General features: G+C 42.6%; 1 long non-coding RNA gene across 1 annotated transcript in view; it reads left to right on the top strand.

Moving 5' to 3' along the window:
- The window catches only part of LOC141789911 (uncharacterized), a 37,010-nt gene extending 26,521 nt beyond the window's left edge, over positions 1 to 10,489 (top strand). Inside the window, exon 3 of the long non-coding RNA XR_012598247.1 lies at positions 10,378 to 10,489. This is a non-coding gene — a long non-coding RNA (uncharacterized LOC141789911). The remainder of the gene's footprint in view (positions 1 to 10,377) is intronic.
- Positions 10,490 to 23,842: the final 13,353 nt, after the last annotated feature.

Genomic DNA, 23,842 nt, shown 5'->3' with positions numbered 1-23,842 from the left:
TCTTGCAGACATTTTGCGGTTTTAATCTCAAGTTCTCCACTTCAGGGAGATTTTCCTGATTACTGTCACAGAGCTCTGTGGGTGAAAAAGACCGAGATCTCCCTCCCTCAGAGTGCCAGGCCCTCTTACGCTCCTCCAGCGTTTTACATCTACAGGATTTGTCATGCGTGCAGTGCAGCTTTAATCCTCTTTAAACAAGTCTCTCCTCATGTCACACTGTGCGTCCGCTCACTTTCTTAAAGTTTGATATAACTGGACTTGTGTGGCCTCCTGTGATTTTTCCCCCCTCCCTCTCTTTGGCAAATTCAGAGGCACAAGCGTGAAACTCTGTGAAACATCTGAGTTGGACGTCAGCCCGATCGCTGCTGAAGGATTTATGTGCATAGATGTTCCCTTCAGTGATTAACAAAGGCAAACAAACACAAACTTGTTTCTCGTAAGCGGCTGACCTCCAAACCGCTGTTTCTTTAATGCACCTCATAAATCTTTGTGTTCACTTCTCCGCTGCTTTCTGGACGTTGGTGACAAATCTGTTACTGCAACTTCTGAGTCATTACCCCATTTCTTTTATTTGTAATCCACTTAATTTCAGCAGGTCAGATTGCCTTAATGATGTCCAACTCTCTTTCTGGCTGCTCACAGCGTAACTAATCCTGGTACGGCTGGCGCTCAGCTTCTGCACCGTGTCGTTTTCTCCCCTCCTGCATTTTTTCAGGAAGAAAAATGGCTTTCATTTGAACGGGGAGAAAGAGAGCACCAGGGGAGCTCAGCCGATGACTTTTCTTTACTGCACTCGTTCTGCAACAAAAACCTCTGAAACTGCTTTATTCTCCTAATGAGACAGATAATTTCTTGGCTCAAGCTGAATGTGGGGACTTTTTCTTATTGACCACCTTTGGCTTTGTGCATTTGGCATTTCAAAATACCACAGACCATGGGAATAAGCTTTAACTCCATAAGCCATTGACATTTGACTCAGTTTACAAAGCATTATAAAGGTTTCTCTGTTTCTTAACCTCTTTGTTCTGTGAGAATCGACAGTCTCTCTTCCCAGAGTCTCCAATCTCTTTTAAGATCGTTTAACTGAGAGGAAATCTGTGTGGTGAAGACTCTTACAATGTTAAGTCATTTAAACCTTTAGTCTGAAATAAGTCTGAGTCACCAAAGAGAGATACCGCTGATTTACTCCAAACTATTCAACATATGAGCCTGTACGATGGTAAAGGACCTTAGCGTATCTGTCGAGACCACAATTCATATAACATCAGTGTTGCGAATACCAGTGTTAAAAAAAACGGCATTACTAATATTACTATTATTACTATTGCTATTATTATTATTACTATTATTACTAGTATTTTTTCCAGTAACAGGTAACCTATTTAATCATTTTTTATAACGTTACAATGACGTTGTCAGTGAAATGTGGGCATTACTACACACTGATATCAAACAGCTGTTATCTGATCTGGCTCACTCAGCACAGCAAAGACCTGGGCCCGTATGCATATCCAGTCTCCAGGAACCGTTTGTACAAACATTGACAAAAATTGATTAGCTGTAAGGAAGAGCCAGGTTATTGGCTCAACAAAACATTAAATTCCCTGGAGGTGGATTTACGATACAAGCGCTAATGGCAGGATTGCCATGTCTGTTCAGCTGTTGAAAGGCCGATGTCTAGTTCATGCAATACTGTTTTACACAAAATATGTGACAATAACAGATACTTAAAGGTCCCATATGATGCAAAAATCACTTTATTGAGTCTTTTAGTGAAATTTGTGGTTCTTTGGCTTTCCTTCCAGCTCACAATATGTGATATTGATGACAAAACCTGTACTTAGTAGTGCTTGTGAATGCAAAATCCTGACCTAAAACGAGTTGTTTGGATTTTAGGGATTTGCTGATGTCAGCGATTCCCTTTTTTGACCAATCAGGAGCAAGTCTGACCTGATTGGTCCACTGGGGCAGATACTCCCCCGCAGCAGGGATGCCAAAGTTGAAGAGCCATCACTGCTCTGTTTTTGGCTGTAAACAGTGACATAGTCCCATGCTCAAGCTTCCCATCTCAGAAGAAGACAAGACTAAGGTGGGCTTTACAGGTGTGCAAATTTGTAAGACTCCAGTAAAATAAACTATCGATCTGGTGATAATGACACATGCAGAGGTGTATTTGTCTATGACTCCACATCTTTTTTGAAAACGGGTCTGCAAGTGGATATCTGCGTATTCGTCTTCATGCCATAGTTGGTATAAACAGATAAGTCCAGAAAAGACGGTGACCTCATAGCACCCCTCCTCCTCCCCGCCCCCAAACCCACGCTGTCACACACACCAACAACAACAACAATTGCGGCAGCCGGGCTGATTCTGATCTTGTTCCAGCAGCTACAAATATTGCTACGACTTTTATACCAACATTTGCTCACAGAACACCAACAACAGCAACAAGTGCTCATGAAGAGATGCAGCATGTTACGCGTGCATGAGCACTTGTTGACGTGGAATCCACCTTTGAGCGGAACCAGACGGGCAACCCCTACAGGATTTTGCATTGTCATGTAAATGCACACGCCTATGTACAATAGGATGTGTAAACAGTGATACATGTTTTGATGCCGACGCCAAGACATTACGGAGCCATCCTCGTGTGAGAAGGGCCTAAGTGGCTAGAGTTCATTTATCAAGGAAATGTGCCAGCTACATTCAGTAAAACTGTGCATGTGTGTGCTAGTCACTTCACGGCCGACTGCTTTTCCAGCTTTGGACAGTACAACAGAGGGCCAACGAATAGACTGGTCCTGAATCCAGGCGCATTACCAACCATCCACCAACAAACCTCGGACCCTGGAAATGTGAGTATTTTAAATACTGTGTGCTGTGGAGCAGATGTAAGAGCTTTTCCTCAGTGTCCCCCCTGTCTCTGTGTTAGCTTCAGGATGCTAACTTTAGCTGCGGTTAGCCTGTTGTTTTAGCCTGTAATGTCACAATTAAAGAGCTTTGCTGTTTTCTAAACATTGTGAACTCGGAGCTCGTGGCGCCACTCTCAGTGACACGGAAGAGTGGGGCAGTATCAGCTGTGGCTCATTTACATATGAAGGTCACGCCCACTAAATCGGAGCGTTCTAAACAGAGGGGATATGAGAGCCTGGAAACAATGCTGCTGTGCTTGATTTATTGGCTTTTTGGACCAAAGCATGTTACTACCATTTCATGAAGACATCAATGATCCATATTAAACTGCAGAAAAGGAGCATAATATGGGACCTTTAAAGTATTTTGCCCAACACTTTATAACATTAGAAAGTGCATGATTCTGTCAGATAGGGGTACACCAATCAAACTTTCAAGTCCTGATACCGAAAGCTGGACTGTGGTATCTGCAGATACTGGTACTAGTCCAGTCCAATACCAGTATTAATCTAACACTTTCTGTTCCTAAATATGAAGATGAGACTGGGAGCTATTTTCTGACCTTGTAAACCAATATAAAATGAAAAATCCATGCAGACTGTATCATTACTTAATGGCCTAACAGTTAAATAATAAACCTCAGCAGTTGATGAGTGAGGAGTTAAACTTACACATGTTGCAGTTTTTCTCCATTTTGTTCTAAAACTCAAAAATGTCTCCTCAGACTGCTGAACTCTCAGCACAGATCCACGATTTCCCTCACATGTTTTTCTCAATCACTGACTTTTGAAATCCCTAAACACAGTTTGCGTCCAAGTCTATTATACTGAATTACTGTAATGTTTGACTAATTCAGTGTTAAGGGAACGCTGTGTTTGTTGTTTCATTTGTTGTGTTTTGTGTGAAGAGCTCTGTTTGTTGTGATTTGTTTTGAATTTGGGCTACCTCCCAAAAGCTTTTGGACGCTTATCTGAGATGTCCTTTTCATGTGTTTTTCTTTTATTGGAGTTGATTTGTTGGGCTGGTGTGTTTCATGTCAGCTCAAATCAAAAACACTGGTCTTCAAAATGCAACACCCTGTTTACCAGTCGCCACTTCGCTTGCAGTAGAGTGATGTGCAACAGTATGCAAAAAGCTTCAGACGCCTCATACAGGTGTTTGGCAGGATACTGTTTGTTAGTGATCTGTTTGATTATGTTTTTTTGCAAAGCCTTTTTGTTTCAGTGCACTGATTTGATTTTCTCTTTGCTCTTAATGAGTTTGCAACATACTAGTAACACATACTGTTGTGTTTTATTTGTGTTGTATATATACTCTATGCAAAGGAGGATACTCTATGATTAATTCTAATGCATTTTCTATAAACTAACTGAAATAGACAATCTATTATATATAAGAAGTCAGGAAGTCAAAGTTGTTCTTGTAATTTCAGCTGGACTTGCTAGCTCCTGGAGACATTTATGGTGACCCTCGTTGAGGAAGCAAGATTTTCCATTCACAAACATACAATCCATATAATGGACCTAAAGGGCACAGGACACTCCTTTGAAGACAGTGAGGTAGAAATCCTAGCCAGAGATGACGGCTGCTTTGAACAAAGCGTTGTGGGAGCCATCTATGTGAAACTTTCCCTTTTAGGATCAAGCTTTGGAGACTGAAAGCAGTTATACTGCGGGTATGTTCACGCTACACCTCATGCTGGTGGGAGCTAAAAGCTCCTCAATGCTTTCCCCATGGCGGTTAAAAGTATTCCTTACATCCTCTTTATACGCATAGAGCACATTCCTGCAGCGCCCTGCTCCCTGCTGCTGCAGAGGAGAGCAGCTTTAACAGCCCTGCATGGCATTTAACAAAGGGTGAACACACACTCTCACTGCTGTTAACTTCCCCTTTTATTGGCCTAAAGTATCCAGGAGAGAAAGGTACCCTATGAAGGATTGTTCATTGTCTGCGTCTGCGGGCTGCTTTACACATGTGGAAATGTGGTTTAAAGAATTCAGGGCTGAGCTGTAAGAAGTGGAGCTGAGAATCCTTTTAAATGAGTCATGAAGGTTCAGGATACACAAACCGTCCCCAGATAACAAGATAATTACAATAAGGTGCACAGGGCACAATTGGAGGAACGGGTTTAGCTCTGCACCAATCACTTGACCCCGACCAGGCCACTCCTCACCCACCTGGACATCACAGCCTGTTAGCAGCCCTGCACCCAACACTAAACAAATATACAACCCCGTCTGGTCCTGTTTTGCTTCTTCTTCCTCCTCTCCTGCAGCCTCAGAGGGCTGCGATGCCCTTGACTTTGTCTTCTGTGCTAATTCTCTGAGGTTAGGACAATAAACACCACACTGAGGGGCTCGAACCCAGCAGAGGCCACACTTCCTGTCTGCTCTGTGAGAGAAAGAACAGAGGACTGAGAGGAAGGAAGGTCAGAGAGGCAGGGGGAAAGGTAGATGAGGCAGGGAGATGTGGGAAGAGAGAATGTGCCCATGACTGGGTGAAAGGAAAGATAGCTGCAGAGGAGAATGTGATGCACGCCTTTGATTTGTTTGACTTTGGGATTTGCATCTTCACAGCCCAGTGAGTGTTCTGTAAACAGGCTTCATCGTTTCATCTTTTTCAGTCTACTTGACTTTTTAGTATCAATAATTGCTTCCATCCTTTCTGATTTGAAAGAAGTCAGAGTTATTTTAACGTTTGTGATAGGTCAAACAAGAGAAGATGGTATGATTGCTGTTAGACTGACAACCAGCCGGCTGCACATTTGGAAGACATTAAATGGACATTTTTCTTTGCAAAGGACTGCTTCAGTGCTATTTTTTTATTTTCTTTTCTTTTATTTTTAATTCAACTTGATTTAATATTATTTTATTTTAATCTTGGTGTGTTTTCAGTTTCCACGGTTTCTGCAGCCAGCCAAGTGGATCCTCAAAGAACTGTAATTTTTTACCACCATCTCATAGGCTTCACATATTTAGACCACAGGTTGCAGTTTGGGTTTTGGGCAACATTTCCATAGACGTGAGATCTCACAGAATCCTGTGTGATCAAACGTGACTTGAGAAGTCGAGCACACACAGAGCGCAATCAGCGTAGTCTGCCAGCCGTCCTGATGTGTGTTCTGTCATGCAGCAACAAACCCGAGTAAAAGTTTCTTGGTAAATAATGTCACAGGCTCATCTTCTTTTTCAGTTTTCCACTTGGCTCTGGGCACAATTTTGTTTATGTTTGCTGCCATGCTCATGAATTGTAACATCTGGTTGATGACACTTCCCTATCTGCTCCTCTCATTGGTGAAACATTTACCATTCCAAATAAGGAAGTCTCCAAAGCGCTAAAATAGCAGTTCTGACACCATGAACTTGAAAATTGCTTGGACAAATAATTGGTTAGGACGAGCCTAGAATTAGGTCACACACCCTGATCACAGATGGAGGCTTATCGTGCCCTAAATCTGGCTCAAAATTGTCTTGCAACCAGCAGACTTGCTTCAACTTCTGAGACGTGATAACTAGCATGAAGTCCTCGCTGCCCAAGGAGCTGTCCTAGCATCTCCACCTAATAGCTGACAGCACTCGGCTGCCACTACAAACAGATCCTCTCTACTGTTTTTGTTAATGCATCAGTTCCTTAGCTTTACACTTCCTTAATATCTTTTGAGTCTAGAGGCTTGAGAAAGTCCCAGGTAATTTTCGATTATTACAGATACTGGATTTAAAGGTTGTTTGAGCCTGCAGAGTTCAAACATGTGCAGAACTGCAGGCCGCTTCCCTCTCTTCCTCTCTGTCTTTCGCTCTGTCTTTGAGACATCTGGCTGCAAGCATCTTTCAGATTCCATCAATACCACAGTGAGGGGGGAAACCCCACGGCTGAAAAAAGCAGCCTCAGCAATCTGAGAGCAGGCCAGCTTATATCGACTCCAACAAGCCCTCAGTCATCTCACAGAGCTCTCTGAGCTACAGATCTGTGTCTGCCAAGAGGAGGGGAGCCAGAGGAATGAGGGGTGAGGTGCGAAGACGGAGTTCATTTCGGTCTCAGTAAAAACCAGGGGGTCATTGGCAAGAAGACGGGATCAGTCCGTGTCTGTCTGTGTGTCTGTCTTTGAATGGCAGCGAGGCGGCTCCAGCTGTTGTGCTTCATCTCGGCAATTAGCTGTAATCAACTCTCTGAGCTCTCTGGGTGTTCTGAGACACTTTCACACGCTGGTGCTCCACCGGATATCCCTCATCTCCTTCCTCCAATCACACACATGCATACAAGAATACATGCACACACACGCACACATACACATGCACAGAGTCCACCTGGAAACTTAACACTATAGTGTGAAGCTTGTACTCCCTGTAAAAGCAGAGAATGTACAAAACATGGGTATTTGTGCATGTGTGTGAGTGTGTGCATGTCTCTGTGTGTGTTGTTTGCAGCCAGGTCTCTGTGGGCCTCTCCAGCCCGTGGCTCTCCCTGTGTTCAGACTCTACCATGTGCTGCACACATGTTCCCCTCAGCGCTGTGAATCAGTCTTTGTGCAGCAGCATCCTCTTCTGCAGTCACTTTTTTACCTCCATGCGTACACTGCCCTTGTCTGCCTTCCCACCTGTGTAGAAACAACCCTCACCATCCTATACAGTGTGTGTGTATGTGTGTATACACCCTTGAAGAACTATGCACACACACATAGTTGAGAAATTCTTCTGTGCATGCATGACAAAAATGTGATAGAGACGGCAGGCACACAATGAGCAGAGTTTATCCTCTACCTTTACCCCTATAGACTGTGACTGATCCCTGTTACCAGGCAGATTATAGGACAGAGCGGTGAGCTGGTGGTGCCACCTCTCATCCCCACTGTGTGTGGCCACAGTTGGCCTGAAAAGACACCAAAGGCAGGCAGGGACGACTGCTGCTCTGGCAACAGCTGCATGAAAATTTCCACTGGCTGTTCCCATAAACAAGGCGCAGATATGATTTCCATACTGTAAGAATAGAATCAAGTATGCAAATATAGCTTCAGGGTATATTCTGTCACACAAGTGTGTTTGCATACATGCAGAAAGGCTTTGATTCTCCAGGAGGGATAGTTTAGTGGGGTTGTACGAGGTACTCACCAACAGTAGGAGTACTAAGGACAGTAAAAGACTGGGCACTGAGACTTTTTAGAAAAGTTATTCAATTTAAACTGATTTTAATTATCAAAAAGGTACAGTTAAGTTGCCAAAGTATGTGTTTCTTGTGACACAGTCAAAAGTGAAACCTAGCTATCAGTAAGTCTTCTGGATAGGGACCCAAAATAGGAGCTGAGCAACGGCTTCTGTAAGGAGCAAAGTTAAGCTAAGGTCTGGTTCTGTTTGGTACAGCACTGAACACGATTATTTGCATTTCTTATCTCAAAAGGTATTACTTTGTTGGCACCCCTCTGTTGGGATACCAAGCATTTAACAGAGAGGCGCTAGACAGAGATTCTCAATGACAGAATGAAAAGAGGAGGGAGAAGAGATTGTACTGGATTCTGTCTCTCCAACCTTATGATATTTGCTTGGTTAAACTGTCTACCTTGAGAAGAGAGACAGTTTTTATGTTTTTATTGAAACAGGAAATGCTCTGAAGTTCATTAAGCATTCACTCAAGGCTAGCTGCAGAAGCACCAGAAATGATGACACACTCATCCAGAAGAGTAGCTCTTTAAAACGAAAATAAACATGTTGACAGCCTGATACGTCATTTCTCTATGGGCATAATCTGTATGAATGTTTTTCATAACCAGTTATTGTTGAAGCTATTATACTTGCTAGTTTTTCCAATGTGAGGGCGCAGCTGAATGGACTGGCTGATTGAAACCCCCATAACTGCCTGCAAAAAGGGTGAAGCTTCATCTCTGTAGCTTATCCAACCTGTTCATTGGGCGCGCTCATATTTTCATGAATGGTGAACTGACCTGTGAGCGAAGTTCACTCCTGAGGCAGTAAGCGGTCGCTCACAATCTGACCCCTACGTGCTGCTGTTCACCGGTGCCATGATCACCAATGGCTGTGCTATTTCGCTGTGAGTCTACTCTTTGCTGGGGTGTGCTGCAGAAACGAGTATCTGGTCATTTCAAAATAAAGCTCCCTGTCCTGGCTCCTGATTGTAAATTTTATTCTTGTTTATCGAAACATTGTCATTAATGCATGGCCAGAAGTCATCAGCAGGTTAGATCCAGCGGGAATCCGACGCCATGGATGAAGAAAAGTCAATTTTGGGGGTGAAAAACTTCTTAATTGTACATGACACAACACTTCCTTTCTCTAAGGACACAAACAGAAAGGACAAAGGATGAGACACGGCCAAAGGTGCAGAGAGATGAGGGGAGTTGCCAATAGGTGATGGGAGGTGCAGAGCACCAGGGCAACAGAACTCAGATCTACTACCACAACACTCCGTGCGTTCAGCATGTCTCCTGCAGACAGTTCACACAATATGGCAACGTTTTTTCTGTCTGTGGTGCTATAACGGCATACAGGGATTTATATATTTAGGTAATTAGCTCGGGGATATGGATAAAAGCACAGCTGGCTCAACTGAAAAAGAGAACTTGTAGCGAAAAAATGAACGTGAACTAGTTCAGTTTAAAAAGTGTGAACTGAACTTTTCACTTTTTGTGTAAGCTGGCACAACACTGATCCAACCTGAACAAAGCTAGGACCAGTCACACGTTTTAATATGACACTGGCTTTAAACGTGCCTCAGAACTCTGCATTGGAAATAAATAGGTGACATCATGGAAACTACATCCATGTATTGTACAGTCTAGGGGTGTTACAAAAATGTCTGGAAAATCCTGTATCTGATGTCATTCACTAACCACCTGCTGTCACCGTGATTACAGACAACTCCCATTCCAATGGATTCTTAAATAGGCTCAGTTAATCCAAGGTAATTCTTTTACCAAATAACTTTCCTAAATACCACTACAAAATAGAAGCATCTTGCAAAAAAAAAAATTGGGTAGTCTCTCCTCAGAAAATGGACCAGGCTTTTGTTTTAAAAGCATGTGGGATGTGCTGCCATACTGCATTTTACGAGCCTATACAAGGCCTCATTATGTTTCTGTGTATTTTGGTCCATGTTTTTTTGTAACAATGGACAAACCTTCAACTCTCGGTCTGTGAAACAAACTGTCGCCTGATGTGCTCCTCAGGTAACCATTTGATTTGTTTACATATACGTCAAAATGAAAATCAGTTTGTTCCAGAGCTCCTTCGCAGTCATCAGGCTTAATGTGAGAACACAGACAGGAACAGCTGACTGTGGATATGCAAGCAAGATCAGGGCTCACTGCATCAAATTGTACGGTACTTTTCCTGTGTGGTCAATACTTCCACGCAGGAAAAGATGATATGGACGTATGGATCATGTAGACAGTTTCGTTAAAAGTCGATGAATTTGACTCTACAATGTGTATCTTCATCTGTTCTTTTCATTTCACAGGTTGGTGCCGCTCCAAACAGCTGTTTAAGCCTTTGAACCTCGGGGTTAACCACGCGCCTACTGTCTGTCATATATCAAAACAATGGTTCGCAAAGTGAGGGCTGAGGCCCCTTGAAGCGCCACAAGGCCACACCAGGTGGGCTGCAGGAGGTCTTCCACAATTTACAGTTCATTGTGCTGTGCTGTTATAATTTGCTTAAATAAAATAATAATAATCATAAAAAAAGCTCTTTCAGTCAGGAGATACAAGTTCACCAATCAAAGTTATCATTTATTTCTTAGAGATGATGAGATATCAAGCTGTTGTCAGAGTCTGTTTGGTGCTTGAAGTCTTCAGGGAGAGACTGAAGGGTGTCTTCCCTGAGCTGCAGCACACTGCCCTCATCCCTGCTCATACACACACACTCAGAGTGAATCCCACAGACAGAAACATATCCACACACACACATGTGAACACACACACTTACTGGAGTGACCCTTTGGCCAGTGAGGCTCAGCACATTCTTGTGGGGCATGTTGACACCCTGGCAGGATCTATGAGGAGGGTCTGGCATTGTGAACATTTTGTTATTCCAACGTTTCTGCTCTTGTGAAGAAAAAAAATCCTCCCCTGACTCAGAGCCACAGACCAAATAAGAATCCAGCCAAGTATTTCACCCGCACCGCATGCAACATTAGTGTATTTTGGATCCTTACGTGAATGGACATATATTATTACTCCTCTGGCTCAGCTGAGTTTACTGCCTGATGTGTTTTCATATAATCTTGCTTTAAAGTGTTGCTGTGCAGCAAATCTCCACGGTGTGCAGACAAGTGAAGATATGACGCTCCCAGCATGCACCAAATGGTAAGACACTCTCGACAGCCACAAAAATATTCACACTTACATTCACACCTGCTTCATACATTTTTAAAACCAAACACCATCAAATTATAGTTTAAGCGGCCAAGATAGTTTCCAGAGTGCAAAACATTCTGACTGTGGTAAAAACTTAGCACTGCCCTCCTGAAACATTGTTGGAACCACACTGAAAGATCCCAAAACATCCATTGAGACAGGTTACCAGTTTATCACATCAGAGACTCACACCTACTGCCAGCATTCACCAATTAACCAAACCAACACGTCTTTGAGCTGTGAGTGGGAGCCACAGTGCTGAGAGAGAACCCACACATGTATAAGGACAACATGTAAAGTTCACATAGCAGACAAACTGAACTGGTGCCAACACTGCATCCCAACTGTTGACAAATCAGTCAAAGATTATGGTGGTAACTCAGCAGGTAGAGTGGCCTTGAGCTGTTAGGTCCGACCAGAGTTGAGAATTACTAGAATTGGTTAGCACAACTTTTTTACTATCAGAGAACAAGAGCAAGGGTTGTCTTTCTTTTCACTTAGCATTGGTCAAGCTATCATAAGCTCTTTTCATATTATTGGGTGAGACACATTTATGCACCTGTAACAAATGTCTCAGGTTAAAGGTAGGGTCTGCGGGGAATTTTCGTTATTTGTTAGTAAACACAAGTTCAAACTGGGCTCTTCCTCCATGGCTCAGTGCCAGCAGCAGCTCAGTTTCATGAAAACCTGTGAAAAAAAAAGGTTGAGGTTTTTTTTGGCCCTTTTCAAAATGACGTGTTAGAGCATAAAATGTAATGCCAACACAAAATGTAACAAAACACCCAAAATTAAATAATACAAAATGTATTAAAACCCATAATGTAACAATTTTTTGCCCTAAATTTAACAACTTTAATAAATTTCTGGCTTTCTGTAGTTGTTTAATAACAATTTGAGTCATTGCTATCTTTCAAGAAGTTGTGAAAAAAAAAAACATTCAAATTGTTACTCATTTTAAAATAAGTATTTTCTGTATCGATGGAATACACATTAACTAAAGACTTTGTATAAAAAGTCACCAATGTGTCAAATGTGATATAAAAATAAATTACTCAAATATAAATATATAGCCATATTTTTGAGAACTTTGTTAAAATGGTTAATAAACACCTCTTGTCAAAAAATTAGAATTTTTGGCAACCTTTAGATGAGTCAGACTTCAAAGGAGTTAATTAAGACATTGCCAAATCACATGCTACATGTGTTACGACAGCATGTCTCTGTAGTAGAAGGGTCCACCTCAACTCAAACTTTATTTATAGAGCACATTTAAAACAACAGAAGTTGACCAAAGTTCTGTACAAACACAAACAACACATTTAGCAGCAGCTGCCAAATTTGCCTCTGTGCAGACCGTCAAAATCTGTTTCTCAATTATTTCTTTCACAGTGTCTTATCTTTGTTGTGATTGGTTTTATACATAAATAAATAATCAGGGGATTTGCACTCCTATAATGTCCCCATTAAATGTCTCACAAGTTTTCCTTTAAACCTTTAATCCATGTGTCAAAGTGTATTGAATGACCTTGTTTTTCTTCCTTACAGTCAGTGTTTCTCATCTCTGCTGTGTTTCACAACGTCTCCAGCTCTGTAATGAACCTGACTAATTAGTGGCGGCTTGTTGTGACCCAGCTCTATAAATAGACTTCCTTGTGCCTCGAGCCTCCTTTTAGTCGAGCCCTCTCAGTGGTCTCTGAAGGTCTTTACCAATGTGGGGCACAGGATGGCTAATGTCAAACACATGTGTGGAGGAAAAGGGTTTACAGCGAAGGAAAGCAAAGATTCTTCATCTTTCAAGTGATAATTACTTGATTCCTTCACTGCTTCTCTCTCTCTTTCGGCGTTGGCCTTTGATCTCCTGCGAGTCGCTCTGCACGACAAGCGTACAATTACAGAGAGCGTAATGAGTTTAAAAGCCCCACTTTTTACGGCTACACGTGTGATTAAGGCTTCTCCTTTCCCCCCTCGCTCCCTGCTTTATTTCTCCCCCAGTGTGTTATTCATCTTTTGACGCTAGTTTCTCTCCTGTCTGTGTGCTCTGTGTGTGCGTGTGTGTGTGTGTGTGTGTGTGTGTATTCATGCCTCTTGACACATTCGCCACTGACTGCGGCGTGACTCAGATGCCAGTGGAACAGGGTGCGTCTCCAACTGCCAACTGCACATATTTTCGAAGTCAAGATTTGCAAATGTCTTTCAGAGAGAGCCCCCCTCCCTCGTAAATAGCACAAGGGTCTGTGGGAAGGAAACTGAACCCCACTTGCTATTAACTCTGAATAGACTATTGTGCTTTCTGAGTGTCCTTTTAAGCAAATATCTGAAATGTCAGAATGCGGTTCTGACTTTAAACATAAGGAAACAAAAGCACAAATCCTTTGTACAAAACTATAAATTGCTCTCTTATTTGTTCCAGCGTTTTATGAAGTGTGTGTTTTTTCAGTTTGTGCTGGCTTGCTCTGTGCTCCACAAACTTGCAAGGCTGTTCAGCACCACAGGGCTCAGTCTTTGGCCTTGTTTGCCTCCTCCCCCTGTCCTGCACCTCTCTCCATCCCCTGACCACTTCCTGCTTCCTTTGAAGCCCGGCGCCCCTCTTTCCCGCTGCCAGACAGGATACCCCACATCCTGCGAGAGGCAGGAAGGAGCCTGCTCTGCGCCGCTCGAAGCCCCAGATGCGAAATGTGCGCTCCAGCAGCCTCAAGCAACCCCCTCTGCTCCGCTCTGCTGGAAGACTCCCAACAACAAAAATGTAACTCCAGCACAAAATGGAAACAACAGCGACCACAGCGTGCTTATCAAACTGAGGAAAACATCTCCAACCAAAGAAACGTTTAAACAGAAAACAGATCAGAATCAGTTCTTGGAGGTGCACCTCAAATCTGCCAGGATCTCAACAGCTGACACCAATTCAGCCGAGCCTCTTTTTGGACGGGCTCGCCCATGCTTCAGTGAACGCAGGCCAGACCTCCATCTGAAGCAGAGTGAGCAGCGGTTTTGGTCGCTGCACAGATAAACCGCATGCAGATCAGGAATTTTAGTCACTAGTATTCTTCAGAGGTTTCTTTCACTCATATAAATGCAGAGTCAGAGCCAGTCAAAGGATCAGATTCTGTCTGACAAAATGGGCTAATGGTGGGTGACTGCACTCTGTCCCGGCATTTGGATAAGTTCTGTGAAGTGTAGCTCAAAGGGAAAAGAAAGAAAGGCATCAAGCTGTTATAAATGCATCCAAAATGAGGGAAAGTGTCACTCATTCACCCTCCTCCTCCTCCACGGCCTCCCAGTCTGTTGACTCATGTCCCAGGAAATGCAGCGTCTGCTCTCAGTCAAAAAAAAGGAGCTGGCCTGTTTCAAGCTCCAGCGTTCTTTAAAAGAGACGTTATTTTTGATGTTGACATGTATTTAGATTTTACTGCTAAATGTGATACACTGCAGCCTCACCCTCTACCTCCGCCCAGTGTCGCAGCCACTCTGTGAGCTTGTCGGTTTAGCCCCTGATGTGGAGCTGCGCCTGCTTTCCCACACGCCTGCAGTTTGAGGTCAAAGGGAGTCAACTTGAGACCTACCGCCCAGAGAAAAACTTCTCTGACGCTCAACTGTCGCTTGTTTTTTGGACAGACATGTAAACTTGTCAGAATATTGCATTTCAGCGCAGCGAAAGCAGGCGCACACCCAAAAGCCTTGGCCTCCTCCCAGAGAGTAAAGAGGGGGCGAGAGACGGCCAGAACGAACAGGATAGCTCCACAGCTTTGGCCGAAGTGACTGTTCCCTGTCCAGCAGGAATCAGCCTCTCTGCTCTGTCAGCTCTCAGGTGTGGGAACCTGCGCTGTGCCAGGCAGCCATCAAACGCTGTGCTATAATTTTAGACCATTAAGATGCAGCGCAGAGGTCTGAGAGCTGCTGTACAGGAAGCTGGCAGATAGATTCACACACCACTCCCTGCCTGAAACAGCCAGGGAGAGAGGAGATGGCAGGGAGGTTGATTTATGAGCCAACTGAAAACATCCATTGAGCTCAAGCCTCTTTAAGTCAGATCAGGTGCCTTGAGTGTTTTTGTCTGCAGTGCCCATTTATAACTTAGTTTGTATTGTGCATAAAAATTTGGCTCTAACAGCCTCCAAGCTTCTTTTTGCTGCCAAAAGTGTCTCTGTGTGACTGAATTTGTGGCCCAAGGCTCATAAAGTCTGCCCATGGACCCTGAAATAGCCTCCTGCAGTAAACGGCTCTGCTCACACTGAGACGCAGCCAAAACCTGAACTGCAGCCTCAAAAATATGAAGAAGGACAGCCAGAAAAATGATGAAGCTGTTTAATGCAGGGCTGCATACTGTTTGTTCAGACTTCACCCCCGAATCCACAAGAAGTTTTTCTTACCAACACCAACCCGTGTTTGTGTGTGTGTGTGTGTGTGTGTGTGTGTGTGTGTGTGTGTGTGTGTGTGTGTGTGTGTGTGTGTGTGTGTGTGTGTGTGTGTGTGTGTGTGTGTGTGTGTGTGTGTGTGTGTAAAAACCTGTTTCTGTCACGTGTTGCCTTTTTTGTTGTGGTGTTTGTTCCTCAGGTCTGAATGCAATGTCACAGTGTTTCTGAATGAGCACAGAGAGCCTGACAATGAGTGTTTGTTGGTAGAGACAGGAGACATCTAGTGGCCTGTTTAGATTTTGTTTCAGGGAAACTAACTGATTAGAGTGAAATGATCATTTGGACTTAATATAAATCATATGCTTATAAGGAGTAATTGTAGGGCATTCATTTTCATGGTTTAATAATTAAGGAACACAACACATTTGTTACACACAGGGGCCAAACTGTCACAAATATTCCATTCAGAAGTATCGGTATTGAACTAAAATTGATGTTTTATTAATGATAATTAAATAAAATTTGTCACGTTTTCCCCTAATAACAGCTAAATTACCAGAAACATTCTCTTTGTTTTCATCTTAAATTAAAACATTAAATTGTTTGAGTGTTAGTTGTCTCCTTGTGAGGAAAACTGTTTTTCTTCATTATCAGATTTTTTCATTGCTGATTTCTTTACCTCCTTTGTAGACCTTGGTGTAAACCGGCTCTGAGCTGCTGCAGCCTTTAAGGAAACATTTCAGCCCTTTACCATCTTAACACAGACTTGCTCCTCCATCTAAATCATTATCATTATCATCATCATTATATTATTACTACTGATTTTAGTGCATCCTACTTAGACATCATTTAAACCCACAAATGCTGCACATGCAACACATTACTGAGTATGGGACTGCAGCTGTTAGCAAAGGGATAGAATCCTCTGGCTCAGAAAGCTTCCTCCAAAAATGCTACATAGCCCCACTAATGACAGCAAGTAGCTCTCAGGATCGTGAGATCGTAAGAAAGGCTCATATTTTTTAGTTTGTTTGTATCTGTCTCTTTCGTAGACCAAAAGCTCGGGGAGCTGATGGTTGCACAGCAGACTAAGGAAGACTAATGTGTCTGTGAATAATTTCTGACAGCCAAGTAAAGAGCTGAAAGTTTTTCTGAACAGAGCTTACGCTTGAATCAACACTGGAGTTTGGGTGGGAGTTTCTTATACGTAGCTAAATCATGAGACAGAGGTGAACCCTGCCCACTATATTCCTGCTGTTGTATGTAGTCTATAGCATCCATGATGCTTGTTGTCCACCTGGTTTCTCAGTAAAGGAATCAAACTGACTAACATACCCCATGGGTAACACACTTACTAATGACAAGCGCCTCATATAATCCCACAACAATAATAATAAGTTGGACCATCCTTTAAAGTGACTCTTATAGCAAATATGGTGCTCTTAAAGGTCCCATATTCTGCTCCTTTTCTGCAGTTTACTATGGATCATTGATGTCTTCATGAAATGGTAGTGACATGTTTTGGTCCATAAAGCCAATAGTTTCCAGGCTCCCATAGCCCCTCTGTTCAGAACGCTCTGATTTAGTGGGCGTGACCTTCATATGTAAATGAGCCACTGCTAATACCACCCCGCTCTTCCACGTCACTGAGAGCGGCACCACGAGCTCCGAGTGCACAAAACAGCGAAGCTCATTTACCGTAACATTACAGGCTAAAACAACAGGCTAACCGCAGCTAAAGTTAGCATCCTGAAGCTAACACAGAGACAGGTGGGACACTGAGGAAAAGCTCTTACATCTACTCCGCAGCACACAGCATTTACAATACTCACATTTCCAGGGTCTGAGGTTTGTTGGTGGATGGTTGGTAACACACTTGGATTCAGGACCAGTCTATTCACTAGTCCTCTGTTGTACTGTCCAAAGTTGGAAAAGCAGTCGGCTGTGAAGTGACTAGCATACACAAGCATAGTTTTACTGAGTGTAGCTGGCACATTTCCTTTATAAAGGAACTCTAGTCACTTAGTCTGGTCTTCTTCCGAGATGGGTAGCTTGTGCATGGAACTATGTAGCTGTTTACAGCCAATAACAAAGCAGAGGAGTGGGGAGGGGGGTAACTGCTCCAGTGGACCAATCAGGTCAGACTTGCTCCTGATAGGTCAAAAAAAGGGAATCGCTGACGTCGGCAAATCCCTAAAATCCAAACAGCTCGTTTTAGGTCAGGATTTTACATTCACAAGCACTACTAAGTACAGGTTTTGTCATTAAATAACACATTTTGTGGGCTGGGAGGAAAGCCAAAGACCAACAAATTTCACTGAAAGACCTAATAAAGTGAATATGGGACCTTTAAACTTAGATCTGAAAACAAAAATTGCCTTTCTTCTCTTCTTTTTCCCTCTCTGTCATTTTTTATCATCTGTTTCAGGCCTTTTGAAAGAGATTCAGTTGGTTGGTTTATCCTTTAGTATGTTCCCAGCACTGTGCCACATTTATATCTTGCCAATCAAAACCCACATTTTGGCTCTTCTTGCTTTATTTACACTATCAAATATAATCATAATGTTAGTCCTCTCAAATTTTGAAATATGTCAGCGACTTTAACCTCTTCGATGCAGGTTAAATCAAATCTGAACAGTCAAGCATGAAGCAGCTCAGCCACTCTGAGGAGTGGGACCACATGGAGAAGCACTCGCCTGCTGACGCTCCAGCTCTTTATATGCTTGAATCGGTGCAGGGCGTTCATGTAATTCTAACCCCATGGTTCAACTTTAATTATGCTCCTGACAGACTACGAACCCCAATCTCCCATCATGCCTGATGGTTTTCATGTTGATTGTTTCTGCCATCCATTAATCTGGCTGTGTTTGGATACACTTCTGAGGGCTTTCACTTTTGGTTTAAAGTGGCAGAGCTATGTTAAGACCCATTGTGACTGGGAAGACATTTCTGAAGTGTGGTTGCAAATTTCATACAATTCATACATCATGTGTAGCGGGGTTAGACTTATTCGAAGTCCTGAAACTGTTAGCCATCCATCATTTACAAGCTGCTCTTCTACACTTCATCAGCAGAGGCTTTTTCTTTCTGATGTGTGTTGAACTCAAAGAGTCACAATAAAGGGAGAAACTTATGTTCCCAGTTTGATATCAAATGTTGTATATCTGCACAGAAAGTCTGAAGACTACGAGTTGAGTCTGAGTCAAGTCCCATTTTTAGGCTGCAGCAATCCCAGAGGAACTTGATAAATCCTCAAGGGTCTGATCAGTATATTCACTAAATAGATCTGTATTAACATCAACTGCATAAATATATGAATAACCATGTATCATAGAGCCCTCGAGGCGAGTGGTTGTGTGCATGGCGTCTTAGTGGTGACAGAGAGCTGTTTGTTGCAGGGCCTCATGGTCTCTCGGCTCAAGACAGAGGCAGCAGTGCCAGCGTGCCAAACGGTGGAGGCGGGTCAGTGCTCAGTCACACAGTGGCTGTAACACATACATCACGAGTGCACCTGTACAAACATACAGAGGGAGGGAGAGTGGCGTCACTGTCCAAGCTTGAAATTAAATTGGAATAGTGGGCCACCTTTTAACGCACAAGAATCCCCTGTAACCAGGGTTTGTTTCTCTTCAAGCCTTAGGCATGGGTGAGAATTACACAGACCTATACCATGCAGACTGACTGATGTTCACATAAACTACATGGGTCTGTATGAGCAAAGCATGTTCTTTCCTTTGTTATTAGTTGCTGTTGAACTTGGTTGGTTTGCAGTCTGCGGTTCTGCTGTCCTGTTTGTCTGACTCAGAACTCCTGCCTGCAACAAAGCCAAAACCGCAGAGGCAATATATATTTTACAGCTTTATTTGCATCCTGCAGCTCTTAGTTTCAGCCCTTTATAGTTCAGAGCCTATAGCTTTGTGTAACTCAGCAATCTAACCCCTTGTGCAGATGAATGCAGACAAGCTGATGCCAAAGCCTGTGTGGTTTTATGGGAGTATGTTTAGGCATGTCTGGAAGGAGCAGGGTGTTATTTTATGTCAAAGGTCTCTGTATTGACAGATGAAGAACATTTCTTGACAGAGGAAACCCTCATTTACAATTGATAAAAATGAAATGTAAAGCTGATTCATTACTTTTTTGTGTTGTTATGTTACGCCTAATCAGACGGAATAAAGTATGATTTATTGTTTTGACAAAAAAGTCTTCCTTTCAAAATATTATTAAAACTTGGAGTAAGAACCACCAAAATTAAGAGTTTACAGTCATGCCAGCAGCTCTGTATTGCATACTTAAGCACAGCTGGTCTCTGAGCCTTGACTTGACAATGGTAACATACATTTATAGCAGGTAAAATACTTATCATCCACCATTATTTACACTAATATCAGCAATTAGCACTCAACACAAAGCATAACTCATGCCAGTAAAGGTGTCCTTTGTTCTCCTGGTACTTGGTCATAAAAAAAACAATTTTGATAATCTCAATCGTTTACAGAAATTACTGTTAAAATGCACACGCTGTGCAGAAAAGTGAAGCCAAAATATCTTTAACAACAGACCCTGACCACAGACTACTACGAAGAACCTCTGCTGGTGTCTTAAGAAGCTCCATGCAGCCATATGATGGTGGTCCTTAGTCACTTGAATGATTCACAGACAGAAGTCCCTCTGTATTGTGGTCACAAATATAGAAATGAGCTACAAGTTTTGAAGCGATTAAAAGGGGGTAACATGGTTCCCCATATTTTAAACATGGATATAAAGTAACTGTGGTGCATCCATACTCACATATTCACATGTTGTAGAAATGAATCCTGAATCTGTTTTTAAAGTGCTTGAAAGGGTCTGTTCTAAAAATAGTACGAGAACTTAATGAGATCTTCATGAGATTTGCTGAAATGATGAGGTCTTTGCATACCAATCTTCTAGGTGGTTTATAAGAGGTGTAGGCCTCAAACACTAAGGTCTGTTCCTAAGTTCTGCCCTTTTACAGACCTGCAGAGGTCTGGCCAATCAGAAGTAAGGGGTTTACGTCTTGGTGGCTAAAACTGTTAGTGTTAGCATTAGTTATGCTCCTTGACTTCAGTGCACACAGTGCAGCAGGAATGGCATTTCTGAAAATAGTTTTAATCATGGAATTAACGACTTTTAAAGCTATGGTCTACGATCTGAAACCTAGTTTGTCTGATGAGACACATTTGAAAAAGGCAGCCTCACTCACCCCTCCCCTCCATGTTTCAAGATCCCGCCCCCCAGCTTGTATCGCTCTTCTTCGCCTCCTAACAACACGCCCCCTACGACAGAGCAAGAAGCCGGCGGGCAGAAAATGTAACAAACAAGACAGTCATCCTCCTTGCAACACACAGTGGTAACTTTTTCAGTTGGACCGGCACAATCAAAACCATGAATTAGCCGGCAAAGCAGGTCTGGCATTGCCACTGCCAGCTGATCAGAGCAGAGCCGACTGTGGGCGAGGCTTCACCTTTCTCGGGGAGTCTTCACCAGCTCAGTTTTCAATGCTAAAGATGTGTGACTAACTTATGCTAAAATCTATTGACAGAGCCGACCCGTTCCGACCAGCAGCGTTTAGTCATTAGCCAGTATAGGCACAGACTAACTAGAGTTATTCAGCTGACATCTCCCACTGTGGTAAACAAAGTCATTACCTGTTCAACAGAAACTCAGCTGTCTCGGCATCAGTCTTCAGTCCCAAATCCCTCTGCAGCTTTTTCCACCGGTCCACCATTTCTCCAAAATGCAGTCTCTGTTGGCACCTGTATCGCTTATAATTCTTCATTGCTTCAGCCTTTTCCTTGAAACTTTTTCGTTTTCTTCCCTCCCCTGTGGAGGCTACCAGTAACAGCTTCCTGGTTTCGGTCTTCTCTGGCTCCATGACGCTTCGGTAGCTGAGCAGCTAGCTGACGTGAGAGGGGTAGTGGGGAAGGACGAGGTGGGACCATGGGCATGACAGTGCAAAGCGAGGGAGACAGGGGATTGGATGGACTTAAGGACCAATCCGAACCGGGCAGTTTGGATTGGTCTACTGGTACGCAGCTTTGCAGTGGATATACTGAATGGATTTTTTTCATTCTTTTTGGTATTTCCATTGTGAAGATTGGACCATAGGACCATAACAGCCCTATAAAAAGTGTTATTAAGATGTACAAAGCTTCCATATCGTACACCATAGCTTTAAATCCAATCAAATGACTAAAACTGAACTTCATAGACACTGGGGCATTCATTTAATTTGCATGATTAAAACTAACTATAACTACAGAAGCACAGTTTGTGAAACATGTCTGTCACTTGTATTTTAACTTTCAAACTGGACCCATGTCCCATTTGTTAATACGGAGATGAGCTTTTAGACCTATACTGCAGCCAGTCAGTAGGGGGAGCTCTGAATATTTTGGTCTTCTTTTACAACTGTCTATGTTTTAAAGTTCTCTCTTAAACAAGTGCATTTGTTTTATTCTCAAGGTGTAATATTTGATTATTTTACTCATATCTACAACAGACCTTTAGGCAAGAATGTTAGTGCAGTGAAATTAGTCATCAAGAAATCAAAACATTACAACTCAGACATCTCTGGAAACATATTTAACTCTGGAGGTAATTTGTCATAAAGCAAATTTCCAAAGTTTAATTAATTATGTTAGTTGTGTGAGCCCCACTCAAGAAAGTGAGTCTGTATCCTGTATTTAAAGAGCTGACATGGAAGGAAACTGATGTCAGTGGTAACTAGAAGTCATTTTATGCCAGTGTCCTGACTGACGCTATGGTCAAAGATTTAACAGCTTCACCTCAGTGTGTAAATGTTTTTACAAGTTTACTCCCATTGTCTACGAGTTTGCATTCTCACATATGAAAAGGTGTCTGTCCCACTGCCTCTCCCCCACGTCTGTCTCACCCTCACAGCATGAGCCGTCATGTATGACCTCAAATAAACAACCTCTTCAAAGTTGTGCTCTTTTAAAGTATGAATAAATTGCTGTAGGCCTGTAAACTTTAACAGCTGTTTGGTTGCTCATTTGCTCTTTCCTGTGTGGCTCGTGTTTGGAGTGGAAAATGTCCCTGACAGCTCGCCTGTTATGAATCTGCTTGTTCCTGTAAAACATTTTCTCTGTTTCTGAGGTTGTTTTTTTTTTTCCAGTACTGAGAGGTGCAGCTCAGTCTCGACATTATTTTTCATTGAGGGAAACTTGTTAAGACAAACTCCAGTAAAGTGGTTCATTAAAATGTAGTTTATGACTTCTAATTGTTGAAGAAGCTTTGATTTTAAAACACAGATCATTAGAGTTCATTGAAGGATACATGGGGTGAATCTCCCATTCAAAAAATCTGCCGTGTATGCTAACTGGAGAATACAAGAGGACCCAAAGCCATAAACTGATTGTTTTCTTTAATTAACAGTTGTACAAGACTTTTTTTGCAGAGTCTGTTTTTTGTGACCTGTTAACTCTGATTCATACATTTTAAAGCATGGTACCTCCATAATGTTGCCGGTAAACCCCTGAGTAAGCAGGGCTAAGTAAGGTTTTTTCACCTGAGCAAACAGCTGCTGAATATACAGGTTGGTGTTGGATAGTGGCCTTTCATTCCCCAAGTTTAAGAGTAAAAAATAAACAACCCACGGCGGGATTTTAGTGGCACCTGAAATAGTCCAGAGCAGACACCTTTCAACCCTGAATCTGTTCACTGCTAAAAGAAATTTGGCAGATATCAAGATCTAAATTAACTTAAAGCACCAGGTGTGCAAACAAGTCTCAACACCCTCAACATAGACTGTGCCTCATTAAGGATCTTAAATATGGTGTCCTGTCAAACTGTGACACTTTGTTTATCAGATATGTTGACACCAGTGTGTGGTGTGTATACCGCTGAAATAATGCAGTCCCTGTTGGCAGCAGCAGACCATCATTTTCAGTGCAGTAATAAGCGAGTTTACCGTCTGTGAGGCTGCAGCAGATGTGTCCCCTCCGCCCCTTGAGGAGCAGACCAGACGACATACTGTGGGAAAGTTGGAAACTCATTTGACAAACAAAACATGCTGAGTAAAAATAAAGTGAACACAAAGATTCACTATACGTCAAACATGCCAATTTACCTGTACTTTTTACATGAAGAAAACCTCATTTAAGGCTTCAGGGTGGTGCAACGGTTAGCGCTGCAGCCTCACAGCAAGAAGGTCACCAGTTCCATTCCCAGCTTG

The sequence above is a fragment of the Halichoeres trimaculatus genome, unplaced genomic scaffold (genome assembly GCF_033239565.1).
Source record: "Halichoeres trimaculatus isolate MK-OKI-2021-1 unplaced genomic scaffold, fHalTri1.1 fHalTri1_scaffold_5, whole genome shotgun sequence".
NCBI classification, from domain to species: Eukaryota; Metazoa; Chordata; class Actinopteri; order Labriformes; family Labridae; genus Halichoeres; species Halichoeres trimaculatus.
The sequence above is the reverse complement of the archived record's forward strand: the minus strand, read 5'-3'. Positions and strand labels throughout refer to the sequence as shown.